Consider the following 26,984-nt stretch of genomic DNA (forward strand, 5'->3'; position numbering starts at 1 on the left):
GTCAGCGCTCGTGCAGTCGCACGTCTCACCGGCATTCCATACACTACTGTTTAGTTGACACTTAGGCGTACCCTCCTATGCTATCCGTACAGAATCCATCGGCATCATGAACTGTTACCTGGCGATTTAGTGAAGCGGAGGGCATTTGTGGTGTGGGCGTTTCAAAAGATGGCGGAAGATGACGATTGGTTGAGTAACGTGTTGTGGACCGACGAAGCTCATTCCACGCTTCGAGGGTCTGTCAACGCCGTAACTGCAGAATTTGGGCTACCGAAAATCCTAGAACTCCATTGCACGACGAGAAAGTCACGGTATCGGTTGGATTTACCACATCTACCGTTATCGTGCCTTTTTTTCTTCGAGGAAATGCGTGATTCTGGTTTTGTAACTGCTACCGTGACGGGTGAGAGGTACACAGATATGTTAGAGAATCGCATCATCTCCAACCTGGCTGATAAACACCTGCTGGAACGTACGATGTTTATGGAGGATGGCGCTCCACCCCATATTGCTAGACGCGTGAAAGATCTCTTGCGCGCATCGTTTGGTGGTGATCGTGTGTTCAGCCGCCACTTTCGTCATGCTTGGCCTCCCAGGTCCCCAGACCTCCGTTCGTGCTATTATTGGCTTTGGGGGATACCTGAAGTCGAAAGTGTATCGTGATCGACCGACATCTCTATGGATGCTGAAAGATAACATCCGACGCCAATGCCTCACTATAACTCCGGACATGCTTTACAGTGATGTTCACAACATTATTCCTCGACTACAGCTATTGTTGAGGTATGATGGTGGACACATTGAGGATTTCCTGTAAAGTACACCATCTTTGCTTTGTCTTACTTTTTTATGCTAATTATTGCTATTCTGATCAGATGAAGCGCCATCTGTAGTACATTTTTTGAACTTTTGTATTTTTTTGGTTCTAATAAAAACCCATGTCATTCCAAGCTTGTGTGTCAATTTGTAACTCTCTATCTACATTATTCCGAGATTTATTCAGTTTTCAGATTTATACTGACTTTTTGATCACCCGGTATCTTTGTTCCAATAATTAAATTTACTTAAAAACAGTCAAATAACACGAAATTAACTAATACTTGATGCAAACACACGTGGTTTTTTAAAATTCTGTTACCTCTCAAATGTGATATAAATCAAATAATATGATCACTGATGACAAAATAGATTAATAACGAAGTTATTGCCTCATACACGTTCATCTTACGAAGCTCGAATGCAAATCACGTGACCACCACGAATTCTAATGTCCGCCACATTCGCGCAGATACATCAGTTCATAATAGACACTTAAAACTTCTCTTGTGATTTCCTCGGAATTTCCAGAGTAGTGCACGCTACGGCTTCCACATTATATTGTTTTAATAGCCTACTAAAGGTGTACAAAGTTTGGAGTAAATCTGTGATCCCAACGTCGTGGCCTCCCCTTGTAAGTTCATTTCTGAACGAATCACAAGTTTATTTTTGAATGTGTGCATAGTGCAAGTGATGTCTCTGCCAGGGGAATTCCCGTGTCGTCTAGAAATAATGAACTTTCCCGCAGGCAAAAGCGGGCGAGGCTATACGAGCTGTGCCTAAAAAAATCGCCGGCCGGAGGGCGAGCGGTTCTAGGCGCTACAGTCCGGAACCGCGCGACCGCTACGCTCGCACGTTCGAATCCTGCCTCGGGCATGGATGTGTGTGATGTCCTTAGGTTTGTTAGGTTTAAGTAGTTCTAAGTTCTAGGGGACTGATGACCACAGCAGTTAAGTCCCATAGTGCTCAGAGCTATTTGAATCATTTTTGAACTGAAAAAAACAAAACGGGTGAATGCCAATCGCTATTTGTTTATGTGGTTGATTGGGTGAGCGAATGATTACTAGCGAAATCCATAATTCAGACTACCAGAGTGGAAATAAAAGACTAACAGGAATAACAGGTAAGAAAGATTATGTGCTATCTTCTCGGTTTACCCAAGAAAATGAAATTTTGAAAGAAACTTTTGCCAGATCGCTACACTTCCAGTTGTACACTCTCCGGTTAGCAACTGTTTTCAGTTCTATACTCTGAATAGAGCGGAAAACGCCTTGTACGAACATGTAACCGGAGAATAGGTGCTGGATAACTGAACCTGTGATTCTGGTAGGCTTACTGAAGTTAACCGCAGAATAAGTTTTGACATTGGCAGGAATAGTTAACAGAATTAGTGATGAAATTGTTTGTTAGAACGAAGAAGGAGAAGAAACGGGGACATCACACAAATTAGGTGCAAATTCCAAATTTACATAAAAAATTCGTAATACTATTTTTGGATCTCATGCTTGAGTAACTGGAGCGTATGAATTAAATGTGAAATTATTTCCTAACATAACACTTTTTCTTTGTAGGAGCCCTAAATAAACTTCGTGTTATTTATGTAAATGAAGTACATAAAAATGACTATTCGTGCCAACACAGTCCGCCTTATTTAGCGCGTGTAACGATTGCTGCAATATTAGAAAGGCCTCTTTCGTGTTATCTAGCAGACAGTGACAAAATAGACTAATTAAATCGAGAAACGACACCAAGCTTGGGTACTATCCGTATTAACCGCTTTTTCAGTATTAGGCAATGACAATTTGATTTTTCTTATAGCAAAACGTTTGACGTAGTTTGATCAAGTAATAGATTCTTTCGCAGAAAGGAAAGCATGCCTTGTAAAGCTGTAGCAAGATTAGAGAGAAAAGAAGTGCTGGGACTTAAGGATTGGAGAAATGTGTACTGTCTTGCTTGTCTCTTGCCTTTACTGGTTCTGTGTTCCCTATATTTAATTTTATGGCACACAAAAGAAAGTTATTAGCTAATATGCAATAAAGATTGCAAATTTTCTGCAGATTTCTTATTCTCACGGTCACAACAATTCCACCCAGTATTAACTGGGATATTTTTAAAGGGGAGGTAAGATTCCAGACCTGCCGACTGGGAGCAGGAGAGGTACCACAGGACATTTTAATTTCCAATGTCCTAAATATAGGTTTGAGGCTTCCGTTATATAATATACACATTTTAATTCGACTGGGCGTAATACAGCGACGTGCGATAGAAGAATGCTGTGTGAAGAGATGTGGCACTCCACTTTGGCACAGTTAAGACCAAATAACATGTCTTACATTTCCTCGAACCTGTATGTTTCATACATCAAACACTTCAAAATGATGTTTGCTACAAAAATTTTTGAAAAATCTATTTATATTTATTTTTTGACGTCCTATCTCAAACACTCGAGAGGGAGCGCCACTATCAAGTTTTTGCCCCGGTGCGGAAATATCGTAGGTCAAGGGCTGTTTCGATGATAACAGGTGTCTCGCCCACGACTCACCGTGCTTCTGTTCACTACCACATCTCCTAGACATTCTGCAATTGTCTATGAATATCTGCGATTCCGCTTTTCCGCCAAAAGAAACTCAATGACGCTCTCTGGTTGGAACGCATCTCCGTTGCAGACATCATTTTGAAAATTACGCATAGCGCCGTCCCCTGTCGGAACTTCATGGAATTATAGAGGCTGAAGCTGGAATATTGCACGATGTCCGCCAACAAATTCCGCATATTTTCAACCGATATTGGACGGAAAAAAATATACTCCATTACTTATTGAAGGCTCCTCCTACATTCCAAGTAATGTCCTTGCCGTCGACAAGGTCTTTACTTGGAATGCTTCATTTTTTGCTTCTAGAGAAGTATGGCGACAGAGTTTTACTGTCCGTTCCTTTGAAAGCACAAAATAAAGCGGCAGCCTCGTTATAGACCTCCACAAACGTTGGTAAATTTCCGTTGGCCATAAATTGAAAACAAAGAATTTTTTAATAACGTGCTATTCCAGATCATTATACATAAAGCAACACTCAGACTATTTTCAAAATATGGACAGAACTTTTCCACAGGTCAAGTTAACAAAGGTCTTGCATTACGGCACATACAGTGGCAACTTAACAAGACTAAAATTTTACAATTCTCCTGGCGAAAAACGTTCACCTTGTCCTCATAACAACCTAAAATCCGACGTAAGGTGTAAGACACCTTATCGGATTGCCAACCTTATAGTAATAACTATAGTTACTGTTCTCTGTGTGAGTGGCGTATAACGCAGGGCTGTTCCCGGTAAAGCGACGCAGATACGTGTCCTCGATTTCCAGGTCAGCTCAGCTGATTTATAGCTTAGCATGCTTGCAACTGGCTGGGCCGCTACTTTCGTATGTGGTTACTATAAAACAGTAGTCCAAGGGCTCCTTTTGGCTTCTGGCCATACACGTGCTCCAGAGACCTGTCGACCTGATAGCTTAAGAACAGAGTATTAAAATACTGATGGAAAGCCCTTGCCGTAGATCACAGCAGGCACACAGATAGCTGCATCTACTACATCGACACTCTGCAGTAGGTTAGTTAACATCGTACCACATGTTAGGGGCTGTGCATGTTCAAACCGCATATGGAATGCGGAAAGAGTGACTGCTTAAATGAGTGACTGCTTCCTGTGTTTCTGCTGTAATCTGTAAGCACACACGTCTTCGACTGGTTTGGGCGCTTTCAACGTGGTAAGATGAGTGTTGAAGACCAACCTCGTTCTGGACGCCATCCAATATCACGAAGCGAGAAAAAGATTGAAAAAATAAGTCAAAAAATCAACGAAGATCATCGTTTCACGACCGGCCAAATTTCAAAAGAGAGAGGCGTGAGTTGGGAACTTGTGCCAGCGGATTTTGAGTGAGAATTTGCACAAGAGACTTGTTTCCGGTAAATTTGTCGGTCTTCACCAACCATATTCGCCAGGCCTTGCGCCATACGACTTTTTCCTATCCCTATGAATGAAAAACAACGCTGAAAGGGAAGCGTTTTGGTGATATGGAGGCAGTAAAAACAGCTTCGCAAACGGCACTGGACGATGTGAAACTTTGAAGAGTTCAAGGCATGGGAAAAAGACTTAAAAAGTGCATAACGTTTAAAGGAGAGTACTTTGAAGGTGACCGAAGGAATATTGTAAAAAGGTTCATAAATAAATTTTTATAACAAAAATCTAGTCTTTTCCCACACCCTCGAATGAGTGGACTAGCGCCAAACATGGCGCAGTGTAAACGCAATGCCAAAATACGGCATGCATTCATCTAATTACATCGTAAACCTCATTTCGTCCGGAATAATTGCATAGGGAAAATCACTGTAACCATTGCCCATGTAGTATATGACATGTAGAGTATTATAGTAAGTAACCTACCATTGTGGTAAACTTTTCCTGAAAATAGGAAATTGGCGTGTAGTCACAAAGTTTGTTAAAATTATATTTATAAATCATAAATTTTTATTTGAGGTTCCACGTTTGTTCTTGCAGAGACTTAGTGAATGTTCCCCATCGAAAGTTATGTGGTTCAATGTTTATGCGTTAGAGAACGGAATGAAAAGCAAAAATGCCTAACAACTGTGATATTTTGTTCTCTTTGGATTTAATAGAGACCTGAAGACAGCAGAGGCAGCTGGAAAGATTTGTACGGTGTATGGGGTAAGTGCATCTAAAAAATAATCTCAGAAAATAATTCTTTCGTTTCATGTTCGATTGTTTTGATGTGATTTTTCACCACATACCAACAGGCTCTGATGAATGAAGTATTTTTCGGTTTACCACTATGTTCGACATTGGTATGCATGATTATTGGCAAATGAAATGAACTGCGATCATTTAACACACGTGAGACACTGGTATTCAGGGGAAATGCTGGGGAAAAGAGAAAGAAAGGAAGATAGGGCTGAATACCTCATCGAATATAAGATGAAGTAGAAGTCACAATTAGGAAAGGTGAGGAAGGAAATGGATTGTGCCCTTCAAAAGGAAAGATACCAGCATTAACATTAATTGATTAAGGATATAATGCAAACCTGAAGCAGGATGAAAGGCGGGCATTTAAGCTACCCCTTGTTAATTTAAAAAAAGGAAAATAATGCTTGGTCATAACAAAACACTGCCTGAAGCAAAGACCAATGTGTGCCCTCAAATGTAACGTTTTCCATATGGTGGCACAAAGAAGGTGATTTGTGTTAAGAACTGCATCCCAGGGCTGGTTCTATCGCAGCTGGCATCTATTGTCAACAACTGAGATTCCTTGCGGTTCCAATATAAGAAAAGCGACCAACGAAACTGCGTCAAGTGTTAGTACTGTGAAGTGAATATCCGTCTCCACAGTGCTGATTTCATAAAATAATCTATCTAAGAACTTGGTTAGAAACCCATCCATATACTATTTATTCCAATTTTGCACCCTCGAATGTTTATATTTATCGCTCCTTATCCAGCAGGCATCATGAAAATTTTTGTGCCGGAAAATACATTTAAATATGGATTGACGACAAATTTATTTCCAAACCAGTACCTTTCTACAGGCGTGGAACCCAAAACCTAACTGGGCATCATGAAACGTTTTTAGTTTCTGTGACAGAATGTCGGTGATTAATTACTCATGTTTTTCTGTTGTATTCAATAAACGAAGGAAAAACGCTATAAAATATGCACTGCTCAGTTACAAATGAATTACAACTTACTATCATAACCTTACAATGAAAGTCTAATTTAGCAGAATAATTAGTGTACACAACATAAGACAGCTCAGAACTGCACGCATTAGTAATGATATTATGTAGTTTTGACATCAATGTCATCTGTGTGAACATGCAGTCTGAGTTCTACTCAAAAAGCATTTTGGGACACCACAGAAGTATGTAAATTTGGCACTGAGAAAATACTCAAAAAGAAACCCAATTAAATTATTCAGGAAGTCATGTTTCAGTAGTTGTGAGGGCAAAAGTATGTTGAATTTTAAATTATAAATATTTTATTCAGTAAAACGTTCTCTCATGTCAGTCGTAACATGGTCCAGTGTTGGAATAAAAACAATTCTTTTCCAATATGTCACAGCATCATCATTATGATCGCGGTTTTTCTTGTGTCTTTGTCTGCCTGGCAGACGAGGAACACTCATCTCCACGTCTAACTCTTTCATAATTGCCTTCGCCTCCTTAACAGTACGAGCAAAGTGGCTATCAGCATTAGCTCTCATGCCGCCGTACACCTTGAGCGTCGTATCTAATTTTGCTTTTGCCATCACGACGTCCATGTTAGGGTCTTGTAAGATTTTGCTCACTGGATAAGTTATGCTCATAATGTCACTCAGTGTAAACAGAGTGATAATAAACTTGCAATTAGAGAGAGCTCGAAGGAAAATATTGGCTTTGGCAGCCGTTTTTCTATCCCTCCAACACTGTATTTCTTTAATCAAAGAATGTATTCACAAAAACCAAAAACTTTGGCTGATATAACCAGAAAGACATAAGTTTTTACACGGTTGCAGTGTCACAGTTTCTTAAGTTTTTTGATTGAGATCTAGGCGCACTAAATCAAGGTTGTGAGAAGACATTAGAGGGTGAAATTAAGATTTCTTTACTGATTCTCGATCTGGAAGCTTTTAGCTAAGTAAGATAAGAGATAAAAATGTGACATTGTTTAGGTGTCCAGCGAACCTGGAATCAAGTGCTATTACAGCGCCCCTTCACATTACCATTTAGTCAGCTGATACTGGTTGCAGTATATTCTTGTTTCCATACTGATTTATAATGCAGATAGTTTGTAATGTAAAATATGTAATTAGTTATTGACTCTGAATGGAACAACGTTCCTGGATTCATATCATAAATTTAATAATCCAACATTATACCTTTGAAATGAGAAACATACAGATTGTTTGTTGGAAATGACCAAAAATATCAAGTTAATTTAACAGTCACTCTAGGAAATAATTTGACAGTCACATAGTTGCCAAACATAGTCAAAAATGTTTCCAGTTCTCCATTGGATTAGCAACAGGAAGGTAAGTTTCACAGCCGATGTGCTTCCTGAGCTGGCTAACACTTGGTACTCTCACGCTTTGAAAATGCAGTGGTACCAGCTACTTACACATTGACTGGGAGCCAAAAGAAAGCGTAGTCCGGTGGGTTTTACTTGCATTCCTATAATCATGATTTGGATCAAAAGTGTTGTTATAGATAACATCAAGAAGCATCGGCTGCAACTCGAATAGCATAACTGCACAGCAGAAGGAATTATTTGGGTGACTCTTTTCTTCAATATCTATTGTAGCTATTTCTCTCTGCAAATTAAAAATGTCATTCCACGGAAGCGATTCGCTACTTTAGCGTCTCGAGGCACAATTAATATTATGGGTAAAGAACTTGCTTTTTGATATTACACACTTAAAAACAGTTCTACTTAATAATGCCTTCATTGGTACCCCTTTTAATACATAATAACACAAATGAAAAGACAAAATAGCTCTCGATTACAAAATGCGAACATCCACAAATAAATTTCATAAACTTTTCAAAAATTTTCAGCTCCAAATTAGAAAAGCATACTGCACAAGAAAATCTCGCACAATAACAGGAAAACAGGATCTCAAAAGTTATGAAAAAAATTAACAAGTGAATGAGTGAACTGTCACTTCGATTCCACCTTCTGATAGCATGAAATGAGAAGTAGTTGTGATGCTGCTAGGACCGTAATATTCTGTCAGTAATTGTAGATCGGACCAGTTCTGGTAGAGGTGTGCCACCAAAATAACGGTAACTATGACAGTGAATTTGAAAATGCTGGTAAATCGCATAAGAAATGCAGATTCAGATGGTATTGAATGCTTTATTGTACTTATGACACATTTCGTGTATGGCCCATCATCAGACAACCGCGTGACAAATAATAAATAGAAGTGCAAAAATGATATCGTTCAATACAGCTTTACCAAATAAATGAGGTTATATAAAAATCAGATGAAGTTAACTGCGCGCAATTTTTACGAACATAAGTACGTACTATCTAAGATCATTCATTATATGCTTTGGCAAGGACGTTGAATAATGTGTGCACAAATGTAAAGCAAAACATGTGCTGTCATATACAAGAAGTAGACCTAACCAGTAGCTGACTACAATTTCACTGTCAAGGCACTGCTGACAGACTCATAAAGTAAGCTCGCATTGCTACAGGGCAGCACGTCTGATGACGTGTGAAACATAAATGTTTACATATGACCACATGTATTTATATTAGTGATCTGTTTTATTAAGTCGTTTTACAAACACAAAGATGACACGTAACAATATGTTTGTTTTATGAAACCTGCACTATTGCATTGTGCGTTGCTGTTGACTTTCCTGCACAAGTGTGCTGGTAAAAAGAAATAATTATTTTAATTAATTTTGTTTCATTGAAAAATAATTACTTTAATTAACTTTGTATCCGATATAATGCCCTCTACTGAAATTATGAAGAAACCATACCGAATGTGCTCAGTGGCGGATACAGAAAAAGCTCAAGGAGGCGGCGCTAAAGATATCTTGAGGTACTTTTTTTTACCGTAACAAAAAAAATCAAATCGCACGCAAGGTTTAAGAAAGTTTTATTTAAAATTGTTATACACATATACAAGACAATGCCATATTATGATATAAAAAAGTTACGATTGTGGTTCTGTTCTTCCTGGCAAATTGGTTAATTTCATCGTCAACAGGACAACCAATGTCAGTGTGAGTGTTCAACAGAGCTAAGCCACTAAGTCGATCTTCCTTCCTTGTCGATCTCAGCCATGTCTTCGTACGCCGCAGTGTTGAAAAACTTCTTTCTACTATAGCAAGAGATGCAGGTACACAAGCAAATACTTTCTACAGCGTGTGGTAAGTAGGACAGTCAGATCTAGGACAAACAGACAACGCTTACAGAACAGAATCACGATCATTATGGCGTTTATGCTCGTTTGCTTGTATTGTAGAATCTCTCCTATTAGTCTCTTTTTAATCACAAAGAGTGATTCCTCTCCAAAGAACGGTAGTTTAGTTAAGCACTGATTCAATTTATTTGCCAGATCATTACCGTCATGTTTCAGTAGTTGTGAGGGCAAAAGTATGTTGAATTTTAAATCATAAACATTTTATTCAGTAAAACGTTCTCTCACGTCAGTCGTAACATGGTCCAGTGTTGGAATAAAAACAATTCTTTTCCAATATGTCACAGCATCATCATTATGATCGCGGTTTTTCTTGTGTCTTTGTCTGCCTGGCAGACGAAGAACTCTTACATAATTGCCTTCGCCTCCTTAACAGTACGAGCAAAGTGGCTATCAGCATTAGCTCTCATGCCGCCGTACACCTTGAGCGTCGTATCCAATTTTGCTTTTGCCATCACGACGTCCAAGTTAGGGTCTTGTAAGATTTTGCTCACTGGATAAGTTATGCTCATAATGTCACTCAGTGTAAACAGAGTGATAATAAACTTGCAATTAGAGAGAGCTCGAAGGAAAATATTGGCTTTGGCAGCCGTTGTTCTGTCCCTCCAACACCGTATTTCTTTAAGAACTTTGCATGGCCGCCACTTTTCTCGTAGGTATGTGTTAGCTATCGATCATTACCGTCATGTTTCAGTAGTTGTGAGGGCAAAAGTATGTTGAATTTTAAATCATAAACATTTTATTCAGTAAAACGTTCTCTCACGTCAGTCGTAACATGGTCCAGTGTTGGAATAAAAACAATTCTTTTCCAATATGTCACAGCATCATCATTATGATCGCGGTTTTTCTTGTGTCTTTGTCTGCCTGGCAGACGAAGAACTCTTACATAATTGCCTTCGCCTCCTTAACAGTACGAGCAAAGTGGCTATCAGCATTAGATCTCATGCCGCCGTACACCTTGAGCGTCGTATCCAATTTTGCTTTTGCCATCACGACGTCCAAGTTAGGGTCTTGTAAGATTTTGCTTACTGGATAAGTTATGCTCATAATGTCACTCAGTTTAAACAGAGTGATAATAAACTTGCAATTAGAGAGAGCTCGAAGGAAAATATTGGCTTTGGCAGCCGTTGTTCTATCCCTCCAACACCGTATTTCTTTAAGAACTTTGCATGGCCGCCACTTTTCTCGTAGGTATGTGTTAGCTATCGATGTGTCAGACAGAAACGTATAAAATACGATGACGCGGACGCGCGTGCTACTTAGGTAAGTGCAACTACTCGATAACTCGATCCAGTCGAATCGACTGACGAAAAAAACGAACCAATAGCTTCCGAGCTGACTGGCGGGGACGGCGCGGTTGGCAATGCTGGCGGCACCGAAAGAGGGGTGGAAGGTGACGCGCTTGCCCCCCATATGTATTCGCCACTGAATGTGCTTCTATATGACGTTGTTGTAAAAGGAATGTCTCGTAGTATTAAACGGTCTTTACAATTGACCTTCTTCCACTTCAGTGCTGACTGAGCGTTTATTATTTCATATCAACATTTCTGTTTTACAAATCATTACATTGAACATAAAGAAAACCAATGGCATGAATTTCAGTTTGAAGAGGGAAAATGACAATGTTAAACTAAGTGTAGATGACACCTCTATAGACTGTGTAACAAATGCAAGATTTCTAGGAATGAATATTGATTCTCAGTTGAAGTGGTGTAAACACACAAAGGTACTTGCAAACAGAATGTCATCAGCATGTTATGCCCTTAAAATCCTATCATCAGTGTGTAATATGCAGTGTCTTTTAGTTACATATTATTCATGTGTATACTCTGTTCTTAGGTATGAAATTCTTTTCTGGGGAACGAATGCACAAAATATGAACACAATTTTCAAACTGCAGGAAAGAGACATAAGAATAATAACCAAAAATACTAGTCGAGCTCATTCTAAAGATCTGTTCAGAACAATGGGAATTTTAACTGCTCCATATGAATACATTTACCAGTCAGTTGTGCACACCAAAAATAACATTGGTTATTACTGCACAAACAGCTCTGTCCATGACCATGCAACAAGAGATAGATTGAACTTACGTTTACCAAGAAAAAACAAACATAAAACTCAAAACAGTATTTTCTACCAAGCAATAAAACTGTACAATAAATTACCAAAAGAGACTAAAGAAATTGCAAAAATACACTTATTTAAAAAGGCAGCTGAAAAGTACCTGTTATGCAATACATTTGAAATATTGAAGGATTACTTAGCTAAAACAGAGTAGGGGTTTGATAAAAAAAAGTTATACAAATAAATAATAATAATAATAATGATTATAAACTACACAACATTCCACATAACACCTTCACTTTATGTTTTTTTTCTAGAAATACTTACCCCCAAGCTATGCATAGCACAATACTAACACCTCTTCCTCTTTTTGAGCTCAACATCTCACTCATTATGGAGGGATGCTGACTCAGTTTTTCAGGACAGCAAATGGGAAGTTGCAGTACAGAAAATGGCCCAGAGATCACCAGTGTGTGTGTGTGTGTGTGTGTGTGTGTGTGTGTGTGAGTAGTCAGTGAAGTGTTATGAAACAATTTGAGTAAAGTGTGCAGTGACTGATAGTGAGATATGAGTGACAATGTGGCATTACATTATTTAATAAATTATTAGTAAAAAAAGTATTGTATACCACAAGTAAATCTCATGCTTGTCTCTAACTAGAAGTCTGTAAATATGTGTGTATACGAATTAACTTATTTTAAATTGATCTAAATTTGTAAATACTTTGACATGTCCTCTATCCTTGTAAAAAGAGATCTACGGATTAATAAAGCTACTACTACTACTACTACTACTACTACTACTACTACTAAAAGTGCTGCTCTCTAGCCATACGAGCTCACATTATGGCTGCTTTAGCTGTGCTTTGGCACTGCAACTGTAGCCAGCTACTGGTCAGGTCTACTTCTTGTGTATGACAGTACATATTTTTCTGGACATTATGCAACATCCTTGTCATTGCGTATAATGAACTGCGATGGTATGTGCTTATGTTCTTCAAAATGATGCACAATCAATTTCATTGGAGATTTATATAAAGTAATTTCTTTGGTGAAGCTGTATTGTATATCATTATTTGCACTTCTCTTTGCTAGTTGTTACCAGGTCATCTGATGACGGGCTATGCCCGAAACGCATCATGAACACAATAAGGGATTCCACACTATCTGAATCGCCATTCCTTTAGCGATTTGTCAGCATTTTTAAATTCTCTTACGTAGTTGCTGGCAGTAATGTCTCAGATGTGTCGTTCTTAAGCCAAACTGTCATCTACAGCGTGTAGCACTCGAAAGAGGCCCCACAAATATGTGTAGTAATTCCGCTGAAACTGCACCTTGTAATTTGTGACGTTTGACGCGGCAACACTGCACTCTGCAACTTCGTTTGACGCAACTGTGTTTCCGCGCGTTGCTGTGGCTGGAGCGCAGTGTTCAGTATTCAGTGATAATGCATCGCTATTCTGTCGAAGAGGGCGTGTTTCTTGTGAATCAATGTTGTATTTCTGATTCCATTACGACATGTCACCGAATATTTGTTGGACGGTTTGGTGACCAGTATATACCGTCTAAATGCTGCATACTCAATACGAAAATTAGTGAACAAGATGTAGAGCAGTGGAACGGTGTTTGATCTTAACGGCGGGGACGGCCGCGAACTCCGGAAGAAAAAGTGACCGACCAGAAACAACGATTGTTGGCCACTTCTGCAATGTCTGTTCGACGTTTACCTCAGGAATGTGGAATGTCACGGAGCACATGACACAGAGCTGCGAAGAAAGTCGGCATTTATTCACACAGGTTTAAAGTCGTTTAAGAACTGAATGTCAATGACAAAGACAAACGCATCCGTCGGTTTCAGCAATTTATTGCTCAGAGGCCAAGAATACTGCATTACACATGGTTCAATGAAGAGGTGTGGTTCCACCTCTCTGGGTATGTAAACACTCAGAATACAAGTTTGTGGTATAATGAAAATCCACATGCACTGGTCAAGCAATACCTGCATTCACAAAAGATTGGCGTGTTCTGTACAGTATCACAGCGTCTCGTCATCGGGCCAATATTTATCGAGTCTACTGTGACGAGTGTAGTTTACATCGAAATATTTCAGGGATTTGCAGACCAGTTGCACGATGAAGAACTTACCGTTGTCTGGTACCAATAGGATGGCGCCACACGTCAAACATTTCGAGTGACCATGGCTGAGGTCAAATCATTTTTCCCCGCCAAAGAGATTTCGAAAGGACTGTAGCCCACAAAGTCGCCCGATTTAACACCAACTGACTTTTTCCTATCAGGTGGCCTAAAAGGCAAGGTCTACAGGAACGAACCACACAACGCGGAAGATTTTTGAGTAGAAAGCACAGAAGCTGATATCGTTATAGGTACAGAAAGCTGGCTAAAGCCTGAAATAAGTTCTGCAGAAATTGTTACGAAGTCTCAGAAGGTGTTCAGGAAAGATAGGTTAGGCAGAATTGGTGGTGGAGTGTTTGTGTCTGTCAGTAGTGGTTTATCTTGTAGTGAAGTCGAAGTAGATACTCCGTGCGAATTGGTATGGGTGGAGGTTATACTTCACAGCCGAATTAAGTTAATAATTGGCTCCTTCTACCGACCCCCAGACTCCGATGTTACAGTTGCGGAACAGTTCAGAGAAAGTTTCAGTCTCGTAACAAATAAATACCCCACTCATACGGTTATAGTTGGTGGGGACTTCAACCTACCCTCGGTATGTTGGCAAAAATACTTGTTCAAAACCGGTGGTAGGCAGAAAACGTCTTCCGAGATTGTCCTAAACGTTTTCTCCGAAAATTATTTCGAGCAGTTAGTCCACGAACCCACGCGAATTGTAAATGGTTGCGAAAACACACTTGACCTCTTAGCCACAAACAATCCAGAGCTGATAGAGAGCATCATGACTGATACAGGGATTAGTGATCACAAGGTCGTTGTAGCTAGGCTCAATACCACTTCTTCCAAATCCATCAGAAACAAACGCAAAATAATTTTATTTAAAAAAGCGGATAAAGTGTCACTAGAAGCCTTCCTAAAAGACAATTTCCATTCCTTCCGAACTGACTATGCGAATGTAGACGAGATGTGGCTCAAATTCAAAGATATAGTAGCAACAGCAATTGAGATATTCATACCTCATAAATTGGTAAGAGATGGAACGGATCCCCCGTGGTACACAAAAAAGGTCCGAACGTTGTTGCAGAGGAAACGGAAAAAGCATGCGAAGTACAGAAGAACGCGAAATCCCGAAGATAGGCTAAAATTTACAGACGCGCGAAATTTGGCACGGACTTCGATGCGAGATGCCTTTAATAGGTTCCACAACGAAACATTGTCTCGAAATTTGGTAGAAAATCCGAAGAAATTCTGGTCGTATGTAAAGTACACAAGCGGCAAGACGCAGTCAATACCTTCGCTGCTCAGTGCCGATGGTACTGTTATCGACGACTGTGCCGCTAAAGCGGAGTTATTGAACGCAGTTTTCCGAAATTCCTTCACCAGGGAAGACGAATGCAATATTCCAGAATTTGAAACACGAACATCTGCTAGCATGAGTTTCTTAGAAGTAGATACCTTAGGGGTTGCGAAGCAACTCATATCGCGGGCAAGTCTTCAGGTGCAGACTGTATACCGATTAGGTTCCTTTCAGATTACGCTGATACTATAGCTCCCTACTTAGCACTCATATACAACCGCTCGCTCACCGATAGATCTGTACCTACAGATTGGAACATTGCGCAGGTCGCACCAGTGTTCAAGAAGGGTAGTAGGAGTAATCCATTTAACTACAGACCTATATCATTGACGTCGGTTTGCAGTAGAGTTTTGGAGCATATACTGTATTCAAACATTATGAATCACCTCAAAGGGAACGATCTATTGACACGTAATCAGCATGGCTTCAGAAAACATCGCTCTTGTGCAACGCAGCTAGCTCTTTATTCGCACGAAGTAATGGCCGCTATCGACAGGGGATCTCAAGTTGATACCGTATTTCTAGATTTCCGGAAAGCTTTTGACACCGTTCCTCACTAGCGACTTCTAATCAAGCTGCGGAGCTATGGGGTATCGTCTCAGTTGTGGGACTGGATTCGTGATTTCCTGTCAGGAAGGTCGCAGTTCGTAGTAATAGACGGCAAATCATCGAGTAAAACTGAAGTGATATCAGGTGTTCCCCAGGGAAGCGTCCTGGGACCTCTGCTGTTCCTGATCTATATAAATGACCTGGGTGACAGTCTGAGCAGTTCTCTTAGATTGTTCGCAGATGATGCTGTAATTTACCGTCTAGTAAGGTCATCCGAAGACCAGTATCAGCTGCAAAGCGATTTAGAAAAGATTGCTGTATGGTGTGTCAGGTGGCAGTTGACGCTAAATAACGAAAAGTGTGAGATGATCCACATGAGTTCAAAAAGAAATCCTTTGGAATTCGATTACTCGATAAATAGTACAATTCTCAAGGCTGTCAATTCAACTAAGTACCTGGGTGTTAAAATTACGAACAACTTCAGTAGGAAGGAACACATAGATAACATTGCCCGGAAGGCGAGCCAAAGGTTGCGTTTCATTGGCAGGACACTTAGAAGATGCAACAAGTCCACTAAAGAGACAGCTTACACTACGCTCGTTCGTCCTCTGTTAGAATATTGCTGCTTGGTGTGGGATCCTTACCAGGTGGGATTGACGGAGGACATCGAAAGGGTGCAAAAAAGGGCAGCTCGTTTTGTATTATCACGTTATAGGGGAGAGAGTGTGGCAGATATGATACACGAGTTGGGATGGAAGTCATTACAGCATAGACGTTTTTCGTCGCGGCGAGACCTTTTTACGAAATTTCAGTCACCAACTTTCTCTTCCGAATGCGAAAATATTTTGTTGAGCCCAAACTACATAGGTAGGAATGATCATCAAAATAAAATAAGAGAAATCAGAGCTCGAACAGAAAGGTTTAGGTGTTCGTTTTACCCGCTCGCTGTTCGGGAGTGGAATAGTAGAAAGATAGTATGATTGTGGTTCGATGAACCCTCTGCCAAGCACTTAAATGTGAATTGCAGAGTAGTCATGTAGATGTAGATGTAGATGAGAGAACATCATCCGAGAAATCCAGGTAGTGACGCCAAAAGTTCTGGCAGCAACATGAAAGAATCTGCAGCGTCGTGTTTAACTGTATTTACAAGTCGAAGGCGATCACTACCAGCACCTTTAGTGGCTGATTTTTATTTCCCCACGAACGAGGTATGACATGTTCATTTCATTTCCCGATTGTTATGCAGAGCCCTGAAGTGCAATTTAAGCAAATGTTTGTTTGTGGGGAATCTTTCGAGTAGGACACCGAGAATTTATATAAAGACAAGTCGTTGTTTAACATTCTTACCAAAAATCTCGAAAAACTCTCGACGGATTTACTTCAAATTTTTGCACGATGCTCTAATGAATATTAAGACAGACATATTTATATATAAAGAATAAACGTAGTTAGCAAAAATCTCGAAAACTTCTTGACTGATTTACTTCAAGTTATTTCACGATTTCCTAATAAACATTCGGATATATATAGGCTGTATATTTGCACTGCTGTATAAAGCCAAGTCGTCGTTTAACGTTGTTACCAAAAACCGCGAAAATTATTTGACCAGTTTACATCAAATTTCTCGAGAAATACTTGACCAATTGACTTCAGATTTTTACACAGTACTCTAATAAACGTTTGGACAGACATATGCTGCATATTTTTTAATATGTGCAACTACAGAACTGGTTGGACATCGTGTTTTTTTCCACATTACGTTGTTCACATTACGATGTATTATGTTTTGTAGATGCTTGAAAGTGGCACAATGCCGAAATTGCAATCTTAAAATAAAGCACTAACAGCTGACAGCAAGATGACTTCATTTAAACAATTTATATAAGCTGTGGACTCACAGAACAAGAAATTAATATGTATAAGACATTGACCAATTTACTTCAGAATTATGTATAGACATCAAGCGGAAACAATAGCAGAAACTTCGAAAAGTTCTTGATTGATTTACTTCAAATTTTTACACGATACTCTAATAAACATCTGGACACACATAGGTTTCAAATTTCCGTGATGTATTGTAAGACCCCACCCGTCACTTAGCTGGTTTTGGCGTGTGTTCACCCCAACTAATTGACTAACAGATCAACAAAGAGTGCAAAACTGCCGCAATATCGTCTAACGCAAAAAAGTAATATGGCCCTGTGATTCCCGATTGAACTGCATTGGCAGTGTTGACATTAATTTATTCAGAATTGATCACTTTTAATTAAAAAGGGTTGCACATTGATGTTACATTCAGCTATTGAACACCAGATGCAAATGTTAAACATAAAATTAATTAAGAAAGTGACTTGGGATTTCAAATACTTGATTGAAAACAGATGCAGTCGCTTAGCACAAATTTATGTTAACTCCCAACCTTCAATCATCACATTACAAGACTCTCCTACCAGGCAGTGGTAATAAACTGCGTTTGCGTGGAGTAAAGCGCGATAACTCAAAAGTAATTCCTGTCGACTGACCCAGAAGTGCGAGAAGAATTCTACAATACACGGCCCATGAAACCCTCAGTACATAGCTGAACCAAAACTTTCTATCTCCAAGCTCAATCGTTCCGTTTGCTAAGTCCTAAACTGCAGAGATGCTCACTCTTTCTCAGGCAAGCTGAGTAAACAACGCCACGTCCGCACTCTAGGCAAGCTGGGAACGGAAGACCTCTATGGAGACTTCTCACAGTCTGCTCTTCGCCTCGGTTTCCCCTCCAGCAAAGTCCCTTACACCAATTGCAGCGCAAGTCGCATTAATTATGTGTTGCTTCCCAGCGCCGACCAATGCCTGCTCTGGGAAGTGAACAAATTCCCACAAAATTTCCCTTCCTCTCAACTTCTGCTATTTAGCTCCTCCCAGGCCACCCATCAAGGTTAACGTCTGCACAAACACCAATTTTTCCGGATTACTGACTCCCAGGAGAGTACTTCAAATTCCTTAGTCCTACATTCCCATCGGACGCCGGCATATTTCATTCTGGCGCTCTTCACCTGATTTACTTCAGTCCCTGTGGACCGTGAATTCAGCGTGAAGTTGCTATAGCCATGAACACGCATAATTTGACCTCTGTTGAGCGGTCCACCGTAGCTTTGCGCTGCTTTCTCGCATCTTTCACTGAAAATGGGACGACGGACATTTATCAACAGGCATACAAGTTCTCCGTCTGCTTCCCGGTACACCAGCATGGGGTCAACCACCGACTCACTGTCACTCATCTTAAGGCAGCTGGAGGCCGTGCCCCGCTACCCCTTTCTCAGAGCTTGAGCTGCCCTAAGCTGCCTATTGTCGCTTCCCTTCTGCGCTCCCCCGCCGGCCGGCCACGGTCACTATGTATACTTCCCTCGGATAAACTAGCCTCCAGTAAATTGATGCGTTTCCACAAAGTTTTTCATGTCATGTGAATTACTTTAAAACCATCACCCAACATTAATTATTCCAATATGTCCATCCTATACCCTCTACAAGATGCATTGTGCCTTGTCAGTCATTTTTGTTCAGCCCTACTGTTCTCTCAACATGAGTTAGGTGACCTTTAATAACTTCGTGTAAGGGGCATAGTTCTTGCCATCTTATAGTATGAAATGAAATGTTGTTAGCAAGTATTTCAAAAGTTCATTGATTGATTTACTTTAAATTTGTGCATGGCACTGTAATGAAGTTCTGATACGTTGTTAGCAAAAATCTCTCTTGACCGATTTACTTCAAATTTTTACGCGATACTCTAATGAAGATTCAGAAAGACATAGGCTATATATTTTTTAAACAGTAATGTACAAGTTTTCTGTTAAAACCAACTGTGAGAAGGAAAATTCAACCCTATTGTGTGAAAATGTGCGGTTTCGTTTTCTTTCTTGCAGTCAGCTTTAAGTATAACTTATTTCATAAAAACAGTGATGATCGCATTAAGTTGTTAACTATTATTTTTTTTCTGTTAAAACCAACTGTGAGAAGGAAAATTCAACCCTATTGTGTGAAAATGTGCGGTTTCGTTTTCTTTCTTGCAGTCAGCTTTAAGTATAACTTATTTCATAAAAACAGTGATGATCGCATTAAGTTGTTAACTATTATTTTTAGATGACCAGTTTCGATCTTCTAAGAGATCATCATCTTTGATGACAATTGGAGCCTCTGGTGTGGGGTAGGTTCGTTTGTACAGGCGTAGAGAACACTGAACTGTGTCATTAAATAATTTATATAATATTAATAGATGACTGTTTCTCCTGGAACAATGTTACAAAAATTTTTAATTTGAACTATGATAGCAGGCCATTTAAACTACTACACAAAGTGTTTCTGCAATACATATTCTTTCTGCTTACATCTTCTAAGAGATCATCATCCTTGATGACAATTGGAACCTCTGGTGTGGGGTAGGTTCATTTGTACAGGCGTAGAGAACACTGAACTCTGTCATTAAATAAGTTATATAATATTAATAGATGACTGGTTCTCCTGGAACAATGTTCCAAAAATTTTTAATTTGAACTACGATAGTAGGGCATTTAAACTACTACACAAAGTTTTCCTGCAATATATATTCTTTCTGCTTACATATAATTTTAAGCAAACATTGTATATACAACAATGCACTCTTTTGTTTTCTTCCTCGGAGTCGCTTTTAACAGAAAACATAAAAGTTTTATTTATGCCCTACGATTAGAACACTACTAAGAAGTCTGAATCGTCCAAAACTTTGTATTCCTACCTGTGCCCCGATTAAAACTATGCGAAATACTGTCACTGAAGCTACTCTCCTCATAGATCCAATAGCTGGATTGACCCCGTACATCAATGACCTCTACCGAGTTACATATCCATTTTAAGCGACTTCAGTGACCAATCAGGGAGTCATTTGCAATAACAACAAACAAGGCTCATGGTCTGAGAGAGGAGGGAGGAGGAGATGGACAGAGAGGTGGGAGGAGAACATTGTCATCGAGGGAGGAGGAGGGGATGGGCAGAAGAGAGAGGAGCAGGAGTTTAGGATGTATATCCAGTTCCCATATATATATAGGGAGCGTCAAAAAATGTATACACACTTTGAACTGTCATAGACAATTTATATCCCGTTCTACAAGGTTAAATATCTGTGAGAAAGTAATGTTACGTTTCTTCAAAAGGTGGCAGCAGTGGCAAGGAAGTAACCGCAACATGGTGGACGTGCGTTTGAGCTTTGAAGCGCGGAAGCAGATAATTAAGTGGTACTGGAAGTTTGAGGATGTAGCTGCGGTTCGAAAACAGTGGAGAAGTGATTATGGTACAGAACCACCTTCAAGGATAACAATTACACGTCTATGAGACAAATTCGAAATTCACGGAACAGTGTATGATGTGCCTAAAGGTCGATCAGGGCGACCTCGTACATCTACAAGTGATGATTCCACAACTGCAGTCTTGGAACTGTTTCAGCGTTCGCCTCAAAAATCTTCACGGCAAGCGGCACGTGAGAATAATGTAAGTCCCAGTACTGTCCTAAGCATTCTGAAGAAAGGCAAGTTTTGTGTGTACATTTCAAAGCTGGTGCAACAGCAAAGTGACGACGATCCAGATCGAAGGTTAGAATTTTGTGAATGGGTTCAGGAGATGGTGAGACGTGAACCGGGATTTATGGGTAGCATCATTTGGTCGGATGAAGCCCAATTCAAACTCAATAGATCTGTCAATAGGCACAGTTGTGCGTACTGGGCTGAAGATAGTCCTCACATTACAGTTGAAAAGGCTGTGAATTTGCATGGTGTAAATGTGTGATTTGGTTTGTCTGCAAGGGGACTCATTGGGCCTTCCCGCTTTGAAGGTACTGTTACTGGAGAAACGTACCTAACAATGCTTGCTGACTCCATATTCCCTGCCATTCGTGCATTATACGGTAATGATGAGTTTTATTTCCAACAAGATGGCGCCCCGCCGCACTATCATAGGGACGTACGAGCATACCTGGATCACAATGTGCCAGGCCAGTGGATAGACGCAGGAGACCAATCGAGTTTCCTACACGCTCTCCAGACCTCACGCCGCTGGATTTCTTCTTATGGGGCACCGTAAAAGATGAGGTGTACAAAAGTAAACCACATAACCTGGACACACTTTGGAATGAGATTCAGGCGGTGTGAGCAGAAATCTCATTGGACACTTTGGTACGATGTGCGGAATCAGTGGTGACTCGTACTCAGAAATGTATTGATGCTGAAGGCCACTAGTTTGAACATTAATCACATTTGCAAAGTACACTTATTTTTCAAATTGGACTTTAAGCTTTCCGTTTCCATAAATTTAACATTGCAGAACGGGAAATGAATTTTTTATTACGTACCCTCTATTTTGCAATTGCGAAGCATTATCGGTTCGCTAGTTAAATTTATAAAAACTAAAGGAACAAAAAGTATTATCTATTCGTAACGATTACAACATAACAGCTGGATATGCTTTATCAGTGAAATCGAAAATCGCCTAATTAATGAACTTTTCAATTTTCAGACCGCTAAAGACAGAGAGAAACCAAAGTAACAAGAAAAGGTTCACCTGCGTGAGCACGGGCTGGAATTTGTATGCAGCTTCTCGCAGTTGGCGCGTTTTGCTCGCAGTTAATTTCCTGATTGTTTCATATTAACGACTCCTCTAGGCTACTAGAACATTTGTATGAGAATTATCTAAGGGTAATTGACACAACAGACTGCTATATTAAATAGTACTGTACTTGCCGCCAAATCTGCCTCAGTGATCAACGCTAATTGTAATTTCATTTCATCTTGGAGGCTGTTGAAAAGATTAATACCGCTTACTGCATGGCCCCTGCACACATCACTTTGTCTCCTGATACTATTGCTCATTGGCTCCTATTCAACTAAAAAAATAGAGGTAGCATAAATAAGCCAAAACCAGAACCCAAATAGACATGAATATTACACACTTCACTCCTGACATACCCGTGGAATAACTAGTAAAAGTTGAAAACTAATGAGGCGACAGATTTAGATAATACGATGTTGATTAAATAAATTAAACATTTAGAGATCAAACATAATTTATTACTCCCGTAAGTAATCACGTTTGAAGTCGCCCCGACAAGCCCTTTGCCATATAATTTCATTTCAGTGCTTACAAAATCAAGTCAAATGTAGACATTAGGCAACCGAGACAGCTGGTGAATGGCAACGCGGTAGTAAATGGAAATGAGTGTTTTGAATAGTCTATAACCCATGTCCAGGAGGTTAGAAATCTAATCGTGAGGCAGGCATATGTGTAGGTTAGTGATCTGTTGGAATGATTCTAATTTTGTAGTTGTAAGATCCGAGTTTGATTAATACTTCAGACAGCCGTTTTTAACAAGCACGAACAGACCTTCTTCACCTCCGGTAACAGAAATTGAACAACGTAAGGTTGCAGCATAGTTCCAAATCGATATTAAACATATCGACAGGAGGAGAGTTAGCTTAGGTTGGGCCACGACACAGGCGGCAGTCCATCCAGTAGATAATCTGGCATTAAGCATTCTTACAACAGAACTTTTATTTTATTAGTGAACCAGCCGTTATGTCAGGTCTCACGGCACTTATTTGCTATTGTATTGGAACTTGAGACGTTTAAAATATTGATGGTGGGCTAGCATTCGAAATCGGATATCTTGTTTCACGGGATTTGTACCCTTCATGACGGTGCAGTTCCGTCGTTACGTTGTTTCTCCAAGATTACAAACTCCTCGTGATCTCCACAAAAGAAGCGAGTTTGGGTTCGAATCCTTGCCCGGAACATAACTTGTCATCGTGCCATTTCAGGCTGTGGCATGAGCACACCAAACTACAGGTAAAAAGTAAATATGATTTTTAACGACTCATCATGTGATGTGAACAATAACGATACCGGTAGGAGGTGTTTCGACTGCCAGTCAGACACATAACATTTCATCACATGATTTCACGTTCAAACGTGCCACTCCTAGCTACTGGTGAAAAGGAATTCGATAGTTAACGGTTATTCATGTGTATTCAGCAATGACGATATGTGCGGGTTCGACTCCATGCCATCACAGAACTTTTCGTCACCCCATTTTCAGTTCAGACATTCTTACATCTCGATACTGGTGCAATAAGCCGATATTTAATTCGTGGCCAGAAAAAGACGGTGGTAGGTGCAGTCAGATCCCTATCATAAGATAGAATGGTCCACATGTTAAGAGGCATTTGTTTCGGGACGTACATTTGGAGACTGTTTCCCTAGCCCTCGCCAGTAATATCTCCTGAAAGAATACAGGTAAAATTTTTTTTTTTGTCCCCATATGCAGGGAGTCTTCAGTGTCTATGACAACGTTATATGCAGAAATTACAGATAATTTGCGGACCATAATTCCTCTTCCATTTTTTGTTTGATCAACAGTTTGGCCAATAGCAAACGACAAAGATTTTTTTGTATAGTAGGGAACTTCGGACACCGCGAGTGGCCGAACACGTAACCACGTACTGATATAGAAACATGCAGCCATGCGAAAGACTACATAGTACGTGTTGAAAATGCACAAGTTTCGTGGGTTTTGCGACCAATGTGTTTCATTTAGACAAACCAGCTTCAGGAAATCCATGTAATTTTGTCGTTTTAGGAATGAATTAATTAGTTTAATGTCTTCTGACTTGTCGTTTGTCAGCTACAGAAAGATAGCAAATGTTCTGTAAATATTGGTATGCTTGAAAAATAAAAGTAACTTTCGATTCCTTTCAGCATTACGTGTACGGCATTTGATTTTCCATCCATATCCTAAAGTCAGAGTTTGCACAGGCAGCATCTCTCCTAGGACCCGCGTAATGTATAACTGAACAACCCTTCATAAAGTTTAGTATAAGTAGCCCATGAGAGGATGAGGAACAAATAGAATTCAATGAGAAAATCTGGAAATGTGTGTTAGAGACCATTTGATTCACACTATGCACCACACGTACAGCACATTACAGTGGACGACGCACTAACTGTAGGAGACCATACAGAGTTACATACATGCACTGGCTATCGAAGAACTTTTGATCAATACCGTGTTGGATGACTCCCATAATAGTACCCGGCAGATGTCACGTCTGTACTGAGTAAGCCATGTGACCTCACTGAACATCATCCCTAACAACTGTTACTCATCTGCAAAGCGTGCAATATTGTTTACTGACGGTATTGCCCTTGCTACAACGATACTGTCATTCATTTGTCCATGAAACCACCACTATTCTGAGGATTCTGCTTTCCATCCCATTCATTTAGGGATGACACCATCTTAATAAGGACGCCTTTTACCCCCAGAAAAGAACCCCGGTACACATTTGATAGCAGGCTGAGTGAACATGGGTCCGTCCTGGGATAGAATCCCAGATGTCCATGTTGGCAATCTAACGCTCTAACCACTAGACCACTGCGACAGCACAACCATCCAAAGTCTTTCAGATAAAGGAGTGAGTATGGCCGTCATAACACAATATACCATCTCATATTAGCTGAAAATACACTCCTGGAAATGGAAAAAAGAACACATTGACACCGGTGTGTCAGACCCACCATACTTGCTCCGGACACTGCGAGAGGGCTGTACAAGCAATGATCACACGCACGGCTCAGCGGACACACCAGGAACCGCGGTGTTGGCCGTCGAATGGCGCTAGCTGCGCAGCATTTGTGCACCGCCGCCGTCAGTGTCAGCCAGTTTGCCGTGGTATACGGAGCTCCATCGCAGTCTTTAACACTGGTAGCATGCCGCGACAGCGTGGACGTGAACCGTATGTGCAGTTGACAGACTTTGAGCGAGGGCGTATAGTGGGCATGCGGGAGGCCGGGTGGACGTACCGCCGAATTGCTCAACACGTGGGGCGTGAGGTCTCCACAGTACATCGATGTTGTCGCCAGTGGTCGACGGAAGGTGCACGTGCCCGTCGACCTGGGACCGGACCGCAGCGACGCACGGATGCACGCCAAGACCGTAGGATCCTACGCAGTGCCGTAGGGGACCGCACCGCCACTTCCCAGCAAATTAGGGACACTGTTGCTCCTGCGGTATCGGCGAGGACCATTCGTAACCGTCTCCATGAAGCTGCGCTACGGTCCCGCACACCGTTAGGCCGTCTTCCGCTCACGCCCCAACTTCGTGCAGCCCGCCTCCAGTGGTGTCGCGACAGGCGTGAATGGAGGGACGAATGGAGACGTGTCGCCTTCAGCGATGAGAGTCGCTTCTGCCTTGGTGCCAGTGATGGTCGTATGCGTGTTTGGCGCCGTGCAGGTGAGCGCCACAATCAGGACTGCATACGACCGAGGCACACAGGGCCGACACCCGGCATCATGGTGTGGGGAACGATCTCCTACACTGGCCGTACACCTCTGGTGATCGTCGAGGGGACACTGAATAGTGCACGGTACATCCAAACCGTCATCGAACCCATCGTTCTACCATTCCTAGACCGGCAAGGGAACTTGCTGTTCCAACAGGACAACGCACGTCCGCATGTATCCTGTGCCACCCAACGTGCTCTAGAAGGTGTAAGTCAACTACCCTGGCCAGCAAGATCTCCGGATCTGTCCCCCATTGAGCATGTTTGGGACTGGATGAAGCGTCGTCTCACGCGGTCTGCACGTCCAGCACGAACGCTGGTCCAACTGAGGCGCCAGGTGGAAATGGCATGGCAAGCCGTTCCACAGGACTACATCCAGGATCTCTACGATCGTCTCCATGGGAGAATAGCAGCCTGCATTGCTGCGAAAGGTGGATATACACTGTACTAGTGCCGACATTGTGCATGCTCTGTTGCCTGTGTCTACGTGCCTGTGGTTCTGTCAGTGTGATCATGTGATGTATCTGACCCCAGGAATGTGTCAATAAAGTTTCCCCTTCCCGGGACAATGAATTCACGGTGTTCTTATTTCAATTTCCAGGAGTGTATTTTAGCAGAAGCTGATACTGGGAAAAACTAAGTAAGTTTCACAACCTTTTTATAACCTATCCCTCTACTCTTCCAATATAGCTGACACAGTTTTGATATTTCGCTCGATAAAAACTGTCTGATATTTCTGGAGACC

This window comes from Schistocerca gregaria, chromosome X (assembly GCF_023897955.1).
Source record: "Schistocerca gregaria isolate iqSchGreg1 chromosome X, iqSchGreg1.2, whole genome shotgun sequence".
Taxonomy (NCBI): domain Eukaryota; kingdom Metazoa; phylum Arthropoda; class Insecta; order Orthoptera; family Acrididae; genus Schistocerca; species Schistocerca gregaria.